Source organism: Rhinatrema bivittatum, chromosome 1, assembly GCF_901001135.1.
Source record: "Rhinatrema bivittatum chromosome 1, aRhiBiv1.1, whole genome shotgun sequence".
Lineage (NCBI taxonomy): Eukaryota > Metazoa > Chordata > Amphibia > Gymnophiona > Rhinatrematidae > Rhinatrema > Rhinatrema bivittatum.
In genome coordinates, this window is record NC_042615.1 from 465874131 (window position 1) to 465884197 (window position 10067).

At 41.3% G+C, this 10067-nt stretch overlaps 1 long non-coding RNA gene across 1 annotated transcript; it reads right to left on the reverse strand.

Moving 5' to 3' along the window:
* Positions 1-208: 208 nt before the first annotated feature.
* On the reverse strand, positions 209-8479 carry LOC115081110. Its single transcript, XR_003853731.1, has 3 exons — positions 8355-8479; positions 7432-7505; positions 209-638 (listed from the first exon to the last, which is right to left on the reverse strand). It is a non-coding gene; the product is annotated as an uncharacterized LOC115081110 (long non-coding RNA).
* Positions 8480-10067: the final 1588 nt, after the last annotated feature.

A 10067-nucleotide genomic window follows, 5' to 3' on the forward strand; every position in this document is an offset into this window, starting at 1 on the left:
AATGATGCAACGTGACTAATACAAAATTATTATTAAATTGCTACTCTTATCTGTATTGCTGATGGTCACATGTTCTCTTCTAAATAATTTATACCCACTGGGCGACGTTACCTTTTCTCTCAACAGTATTGTAATATTCACATACACATAAGAGAGGTTACAAACTTTATTATCAAATCTATATCATAATACAATAAAATGTGTCATGTATCACAAAACCCTTCCCTTCATTCACTCATACACATCCACTCATTAAAAAAATATACAGTGGTGACTAGAATACTAATGACATTCTATAACTTATAAACAGCAAGTTAACATGATGTCATGTACATATCAAAAAGCCCCGTGGTATCTAAACCACTTACAACCCTTAATATGTGTTGTTTAATGCTTAACTCTGTTATAGAGCCACAGATTCTTCACAACTGTTAACGTGCTCACACGATGCCGAACCCCCGACGTGATGAGCTGCACGATGAGGAAGGCCCTGAAGGGCCTGGGGATGCCGTGGACACAGGGGGGGGGGCTGGCTGCGGCTGCAAGGGAGGACAGCGGGCCTCGCGGGGGGGAGAGCCCGAGGTAAGCAGGCCCGGTCGTGGCACCTGCGCGGCCGGGACGCGCAACAGCATCATTAGCTGCAGTTCACAAAAAAGGCAAGTTAAGAAAAAAAGGAGCTTGTAGAATTATAGCATGATGTAAAACAACTGCAAGACGAGCACAAAAGATGTAAAACAATGGTGGTGGTTGTTAAAATTATAAACTCAATAAAGATACAATTCAGTTCTCAGTCAGAGGACAGGTCACGCACTGTTTGTTAATAACAGTAGGTATTATTCTGAGAATAATACATTTGGCAGGCCCTTTGCTAATTATTTGACAACCAAACAAAATAAAACAGGAATTCATGCTATGAAAGGGGCAAATGATGCAACGTGACTAATACAAAATTATTATTAAATTTCTAGTCTTGTCTGTATTGCTGATGGTCATATGTTCTCTTCTAAATTTATCCTTTCTTAGGGTATTTTACTCACCCTGTTCTGGATCAAGTACAATTTTTGAATGACTTGTTACCAAGGAATAGGTCACTTCATCTATTACATTTCTTAATACTAACAGAATTCGCAGCCGGGACAAGGGTGCTACATCATTTTTTTTTTCAGGTATTCTGTTTGAAATTCAAGTCGAAATCATTACAACTTTTTCAGGAGTTTCTGGGAATTCAGTAGGCATGTGACTCAGAAACACTAGCAATTCTCCTGGAGAAACCTGGTAAAGACATATTGCTGTCTCAAAACCATAGGTCAATCTCCTCAATCAATTGCGATTGCAAAATGTATGCAAAAAGTCTTACCTTAATAATGAACAGAGTTATTAGAAAATCAGTTCACATGGCCAGTTTATTTTGAAACAATGCTCAACATCTGAAAATCGTAGATCATTTTGTTATCTAACTCATTTGCACAATTCCCTGCCTTTTGCTGCAGCTGACTTGTCTCTTGACATAGGGAGGGTAATTCTCTAACAGCCCATAATGGTAACGCTTACATGTACATCGTAAGGTGAATTTTAAAAGCTTGATGCACGCATCAATTGGGGGATGAGTGAATAAGTCAGGCTTGCGCACGCCGAATGGATTTTAAATCCAACGAGATACCCGCGTATCTCCCGTAGCGTGCAGATCTAGAAAGGTTTCAAAAAGGGGTGGGGCATGGACATGGTCTGGGTGGAGAATGCACATTTTGGGGCATGAACCTGAGATTTGTTTGAAAAGCTGACTTGAACCATCGCGTACCTAAGCCCTCAGCCGTGGAACTTTAGTTCTCCTATGGATGCCATGTAAATTTAAATTTAAAGAAACTAGGCAGATCTGCGGGATTTTAAGGGTCAGGGACATCAAGGCTGTCAAACCAGAGGGTTGGAGAACCAATCTCTTAACTGGGAAAACTGGGAATGGCATCAGCACGGAACTCTTTTAAAATTTCCCATTTTATGTGGTAGAAATGGGATTTGCTCGGGTTTTTTTTTACGCCCACGCGCGTGCCCACTTAAATTTGGCGCACATATGCGCAAGACCAGATTATTTTATATCATGCACGCCTATGTGCGCTTATGTTATAAAATAGCCATGTACCTGGGTGCGGGCTGACTTATGCGAGCAAATGTGCACCTGTTTGCTAGTATGAAAATTACATCTGTTATGCATAGTCTTCATTGATAGATAAATTCTTGGGTAAATTGGTAATTTCATCTGCTCCAAGAAGCACATGACTTGTATGGAGTAACTTACATTCATATTTGTACAATATGCCCCAACTGTGCCACAACTCTCTAGGGATGTGAATCGGGCTTCGGACGATTGAAAATATCGGATGATATTTTCAAAATTGTCAGAAATCAGGGCTCCCCAAAACGATAGGAAAACCCCACGATATTGATCGTGGGAGTTCTCTTATTGTTTTGGGGGAGGGCAGGAAAAACAGCACACAAAAATAACCCCTAAACCTACCCCGACCCTTTAAAACAAATACCTTAGCTTCCCCCACCCTCCCGACCCCCCCAAAAACATTTTACAGGTACCTGGTGGTCCAGTGAGGGTCCCTGGAGCAATCTCCCGCTCCCGGGCCATCGGCTGCCACTAATCAAAATGGCGCCGATGGCCCTTTGCCCTTACCATGTGACAGGGTATCCGTGCCATTGGCCGGACCCTGTCACATGGTAGGAGCACTGGATGGTTGGTGCCATCTTGTGCTCCTACCATGTGACAGGGGCTGACCAATGGCACCGGTAGCCTCTGTGACATAGTAAGGGCAAAGGCTATCGGCACCATTTTGAATACTGGCAGCCAACGGTCCGAGTGCAGGAGGTCGCTCCCGGACCCCCGCTGGACTTTTGGCAAATCTTGTGGGGGTCAGGAGGGACTCCACTGCACCACCAGGTACCTGTAAAAAGTTTTTGGGGGAGTCGGGAGGGTGGGGGAAGCTAAGGTATTAGTTTTAAAGGGTCGGGGTGGGTTTTTTGTTTATCAGCTCGGGCGCAGCCGATAAACAAAACCGCGATCGGGCCCAATGAAAAAAACCCCACATGTGAATCGGAACTGGAATCCGAACCGATTCCGGTTCCGATTCACATCTCTACTCAGTACACCTCTCCTTAGGGTTCGTAAAAGTACACACGAAACCAAATTATAAACATAATTTTACATGCACTGCCCCTGATTGATTTCAAAATTGCCACTTTTAAAAATAGGGATTCTTGTACAGAAGTCATTTTGAAAGTAAAGCCCAGAAAAGGTTTTGATTGGGTTGATCAGCATTATTTGATTTTAACTTTGAAATGGTTTGGGCTAGGTACAGTAAAAGCATTTATTAAAATGGTTCCCACCCATGGTTTTTTTATTAAAAAAAAAAAAAGACCAGTTTCTTATTCATTTTTTCTGAAAGACAAAAAAATCCCCTGAATAGGTCTCAAAAAAATCTTAAACTCCCTAAGGAAAGAGGCAACATTAATTTTCCTGATTTCTTCATTATCACCAAGCTTATATATTAAGGCCTGGATGTCTTTAGATGTCAGAAGAAGATGATGCATGCACTCCTGAATGAATAATACTAGAAATGGTGCTTTTTTGCCTCTCATAAATTGTGGTATTTGCCTGCCATGAGGGTTCCTCAACTTGTTCTTGATTCTCGCCTAGTTCAGTCAACATACTCTGCCTTGCAGGTGCTGGAGGTTGCTGTGTTCAGGAGGCTAACTAGTTCCTATAAAATAACCATTATGGTGTAACGTGCATTTAGAAATGAGTTGAAAAATAGCAAAATAGGAAAATTTAAGCGTGACGAAAAAGATTATTCTACTGGAGCAATTTATCCTTGGCAAAGAAGAGCTTACAATCCACCTAGGAAGGTGGCGTTTGCTGGATCTTCAGAAGATTCATCTGGATCCGAGGAAGAAGTACCTCAGGCGAGTTCTAATACACAACATCAGCGTGGCAGAGGTACCTTTCGGTCAACTAGACCACAACAAAGGCGGTTTTTTCGCCAGTCACGCCAACCCATGGCACCAGATTTAGAACAGCGACCTCAGACGCGTTCCCAGAACCGGAATATAACATCATAAATCTGTCTCATATGCAGTTAACATTGGAACATCTAAAATTATTGCAGAAAGGGTTATCGTTTATCCCGTTTCACCGGCATGATTCTTTTTATTGTAGAATTGCGTTATATCGGTTCTTTCGCAAAATTCAACTTCAATTGTATTTTTCCCAAAACATTCCTTCGTTAGATTGTTCAATACTATCTCCGAAATCAAGTTGGTTACCTAGTGGGCCAGTGGATCCAATAATTAAAACATATATTGAGCTAGTCTTGCTGGATGTTGGGGAGATAGAATCAATTAATACAGCACCGAAGTTCAACCTCACGTATGGAGAATTTCAAGCTTTATTATCCCTCAAGAATGCACAATCAATTGTGATAAAAAAGGCTGACAAAGGTGGTGCAGTAGTATTGCAAGACAAACAAAGATATATTGTACAAATTTTAGCTCATATTCAGGATCCCACTAAGTATCTACCTTTGACTTCTGACCCTACAGACGAATTAAAAATTCAAATTGCAAATTTGGTTAATGTTCAGTTGACTTTAGGAACTTTAACATCGAGAGAAGCTCGATATTTGTGTGTTGACAATCCAAAGGCACCAACCATATATTTTGTACCCAAAGTACATAAAGATCGTAATAACCCACCCGGACGCCCTATAATCACCACAATAGGTTCAATTTTAGAGCCTTTGTCTACTTTTGTTGATTTCTTTTTGCAGCCTTTTGTAGCGAAGAGCAAATCGTATTGTAAAGATACAAAACATATGTTAGTCATTTTGGAGGCAATTGACAATGCGGCAGATACTTTGTTGGTAACCATGGATATACAGGCGCTGTATACCTCTATACCACAAATCGAAGCCCTAAATATAGTTGAAAACACTTTAAACTCACGCGAACGTCCACAGAGAATTCCAACAGAATTTCTGATGCAGCTTACAGAATTGGCACTATGCCATAATTTTTTTCTTTTTCAAGAACATTGGTATAAGCAAATACATGGAACTGCGATGGGGGCCACTATGGCCCCCAGTTTAGCCAATTTATACGTTGCAAATTTTGAAAATGTTCATTTATATAATGCGGTTCAGTTTCAAAATATCACACATTATACCCGTTACATTGATGACATTTTTTTCCTGTGGCACGGGAGCGTAGAACAGCTATTAGCGTTTCATAGCTGGATTAACACTCTAGATAGCAACCTACAGTTTACTATGGATTACCATAATTCTCATATTCATTTTTTAGACATCTACATGGAAATAGTGGGTAGTAAAATTATGACAACCTTGTTTCGAAAGTCGTGTGAAAGTAATAGCCTCCTGCACTATTCTAGTTTCCACCCGCATCACTTGCGTAAAAATTTACCAATTGGACAATTTCTGAGATTAAAAAGGATATGCAGTGACAAGCATCATTTCCAAGCACAAGCAGAAATTTTAGCTAAACGACTACTGCAAAGAGGATATCCTAGTCATTACGTCAAACAAGCTTGGAAGAGAGCCACAAATGTGGCACAATGCTGGTTGTTGTTGGATAAACCACCGGACAACAAGCCCCCATTAGTATGTTCAATTCCTTTTTCTGATAAAGCTGGAGCAATCGCAGCATCGATCCATCAGCATTGGACTGTGTTAAGACCTCATGCAGAAATATTCGCAGATCGGCCGATCGTAGCTTACAGTCGAGGACGTAACATAGGGGACAATATTGTACATTCCTTTTTGCAAGAACCACAGTTAAATAATCCTACCATAGTATATGGATGTTGGCCATGTAATGGATGTGCTATGTGTCAGCAAGTGATGGAAGGAGAGACTTGGACAGATGTAAGTGGGCATATACATCGTTTACAGGTACACACTGACTGTAAATCCACACATGTAATCTATTTGATAAAATGTCCATGTGAGTTATATTACGTGGGAAGAACGAAAAGGATGATTCGAACACGACTAACAGAACACAAAAGCTGCATTACTACCGAAAAGATCATGGCTCCCTTAGTGGTGCATTGCAAGCAATACAATCATGGATTTGGAGACTTACGTTGGAGGATTTTGGAAAAAGTAGTGATGCATCCGCGAGGAGGAGACATTAACAAAATTTTGAATCTCAAGGAGCAACAGTGGATATTTAGGCTCCACACTGTCAATCCACACGGATTAAACGCTTGTATTGAGTGGTATTCTTTAGTATAACCAACGTAATGTCATCATTAACGTCATTTTCCTTTGGGGCGGTACTTGGGTTGTGGTAGTATTTAGGACGGTTCCGGTTCGGTACCGGATGTCAAAAGCCAAAGAAACGCCGAGTCGCCATTGTGAGACCAGAGCAACATGGATCAAGTTTTAAAAGTGGGTGCATACTAACATTGTCCGCAGCAATGGAATACCTGTAAGTCCTGTGAATGAATATATTACTAAAAGTTAGTTGTTGATTTATGAGATTTAATTCTTTTTGACACAGAAATTTCAACCCTTGAGAAAGGACTGAGAAAATTGTTTGCAGTCCGAAACACGGTCCAGTGTCGGGTCATCGGCTTCTTGCCAATTATAGCAAGACAGCAAAGGATGTGGATCGAGTAAAATCAAGATAAGTGCTTATTCTTGCACAAGAAGTTTTACGGATACAATTTTAAATGCATAAGAAAATGTTTTGAAAAATATGGTTAAAAATTCTCAAAATGAACTGAATTGACCACATGATTAAATATAAGGCAGAGTTTAAACACGCGAAAGCAATAACGATGATGCCTATTATGAAGGTCAAATTCCAAAAGTGGTAAATGTCATTCACAAGCTGAAGCGTCTACAATATTGGGTACAGTTAACGAGTATTGGTTATTTAAGTGAAGTAACGTGCATTTAAACATATGCAAACTTTCCTTGTACTGGGATGACTAAACCACAGAATTTCAGTTACTTGGCTACTCATATCCCTATTTATTAAACTGGATAAAAAATGAACATTAGTATCCTGCTCATTTACCAAAGCCCTTAAAAAGCACCATAGTAAACCGTAATGCTGCCAATACCACATGAATGTTACTGGCAGCAAAGGCATGCATAATCCCTCCTCTTGACTTTTCTTAAAGAGTTGGAAATAGCCCAAAGCACCCCTCCTTCCAAAGCAGACCTCTCTCCTCCTCTCCCACCCCCACCAATAGCTCATTAGACTGTTTCAGACTCTTCAATTGGTCATCCAGTTGCAATTTTCAATCATTAGCATTCTGCTGGGTAGTTTTAATCAAAAAGGTCATTAAGTGAAGTGAACATTTGTTAAGGCACTAAAGTATTTTGTAAACAGATAAAAGCTCACCTGTTTCAGGCTGCATATAATCACCATTGACCATCTGTAAGTGCCTTTTCTTGTTGAAGTGAAGTCATTGGGTACTGTATAAATATTGTGTTTATAATTATTTTATTATTTTGTATAAAATATATATTTTTATTATTATTTTATTCTAATCTACTTAGCATAGTACTCTCTTATATGCAGAATATAAATACTTTTAATAAATAAACAAGCAAGCAAATAAATAAATTATGTTTTACATTCCTTCCATCAACAAAATCAGAATGAATAACATATAGTCAATCATGTACTGTCCCATATCACAACAACTTTCAGTGGCCCACTAAAGGAACAGTATTGCGGACAGCTTGGGAGAAAGTCCAGTAGTAACAAGCCCAAATCTCCTGAAAAACACGATGGCATTAACACCTGACCTTTATCTACACCAGAGATTCTCTACAGGGGTGGGGTGGGATGGGGGAGAGTTGGGTATATATATATATATATATATATATAAATACAGTTGGGGGGGGGCATGTACTGTTTATTGTATGCACTTGTTTTTCTTTGTATATTGAGTGACACCCTAATAAAATAAATTGGAGAAAAAAAACAACATATTGTCTATGGCTTTTCAAAATGTGAAGACCCCAAAAGATACTATGCTGCTTGCAATACACAATCAACAAATACAAAAAGTAATTGTGAAATAAATCAAACAGCATGCTGTTTTCAAATAGCTTAATTCAGACAATAAAAATTTTAAGCAGAAAACTATCTCTGCCATAACAGGAGATGGAGATAAAGCAAGTATTTCTGCTATTTATCATTTGTAATCCTCATATATAATCACAGGCACCGGTAAATGTCTCTTTCTTCTAGAAAATTTGTGTTGCTGTAAAACAATAATGCTTTGGATAAAACTTTAATTTAACTTATCTCATTACATGTCCAAAGAGGGTGAACAGTGCATATGTCCACATCCAACATGGACCATGTTTCGAGGAGACTTCTGATTCAGGGAGTAAACAGCAATTTTCCACAGCGTTTGGCTCACACGCATGCTGCAACTCTGAAATAAAATAAGTAGTGGCACCATATATTGGAAGTTGGTCAAAGCACCAGAAATAAAATACAAATCTAAATAAATACAGATTTCAATGCATCAATCAAGCTAAAGGTAATGAAAAAGTCATATCTAATAATGAACCAGGTTTAGAAACAAACAAAAAATCATGCTATCTCATAGAAACATAGAAATGTCAGCAGAAAAGGACCACTAGTCCAAGCTTCCCATGGTAGTATCTGCCATGCCGTGCAGTCAGTACTGCTTGACGTGCTTTGCTTATGGGCTTGGCCATAGAAGCAGTCCTCTGTTTTTCCCCTTAATGTCTGCGCATCAGTATCCCAGACTGTAAAAAAGTAATAGCTCATGTTGGTTGTCCCTGAATCCAAATTCTTCTTCCTTCCATCCCCCTCTTGCCTTCTGTTAAGGGTTGTAACTGCTGCTCTGTGCAGGTTATCCCCATGCTTATCAGTTCCCCACACCATAAAAGTCGGTGCCCTTTTTGGTTGCTGTCTGAAACCAATAGAGATGTGAATCGTGTCCTCGATCGTCTTAACGATCGATTTCGGCTGGGAGGGGGAGGGAATCGTATTGTTGCCGTTTGGGGGGGTAAAATATCGTGAAAAATCGTAAAAAATCGAAAAAACGTAAAATCGCAAAACCGGCACATTAAAACCCCCTAAAACCCACCCCCGACCCTTTAAATTAAATCCCCCACCCTCCCGAACCCCCCCCAAATGACTTAAATAACCTGCGGGTCCAGCGGCGGTCCGGAACGGCAGCGGTCCGGAACGGGCTCCTGCTACTGAATCTTGTTGTCCTCGGCCGGCGCCATTTTCCAAAATGGCGCCGAAAAATGGCGGCGGCCATAGACGAACACGATTGGACGGCAGGAGGTCCTTCCGGACCCCCGCTGGACTTTTGGCAAGTCTTGTGGGGGTCAGGAGGCCCCCCCCAAGCTGGCCAAAAGTTCCTGGAGGTCCAGCGGGGGTCAGGGAGCGATTTCCCGCCGCGAATCGTTTTCGTACGGAAAATGGCGCCGGCAGGAGATCGACTGCAGGAGGTCGTTCAGCGAGGCGCCGGAACCCTCGCTGAACGACCTCCTGCAGTCGATCTCCTGCCGGCGCCATTTTCCGTACGAAAACGATTCGCGGCGGGAAATCGCTCCCTGACCCCCGCTGCACCTCCAGGAACTTTTGGCCAGCTTGGGGGGGGGCCTCCTGACCTCCACAAGACTTGCCAAAAGTCCAGCGGGGGTCCGGAAGGACCTCCTGCCGTCCAATCGTGTTCGTCTATGGCCGCCGCCATTTTTCGGCGCCATTTTGGAAAATGGCGCCGGCCGAAGACAACAAGATTCAGTAGCAGGAGCCCGTTCCGGACCGCTGCCGTTCCGGACCGCCGCTGGACCCGCAGGTTATTTAAGTCATTTGGGGGGGGGGGGGTTCGGGGGGGTGGGGGATTTAATTTAAAGGGTCGGGGGTGGGTTTTAGGGGGTTTTAGTGTGCCGGCTCACGATTCTAACGATTTATAACGATAAATCGTTAGAATCTCTATTGTATTGTGTTCCATAACGGTTTAAGACGATATTAAAATT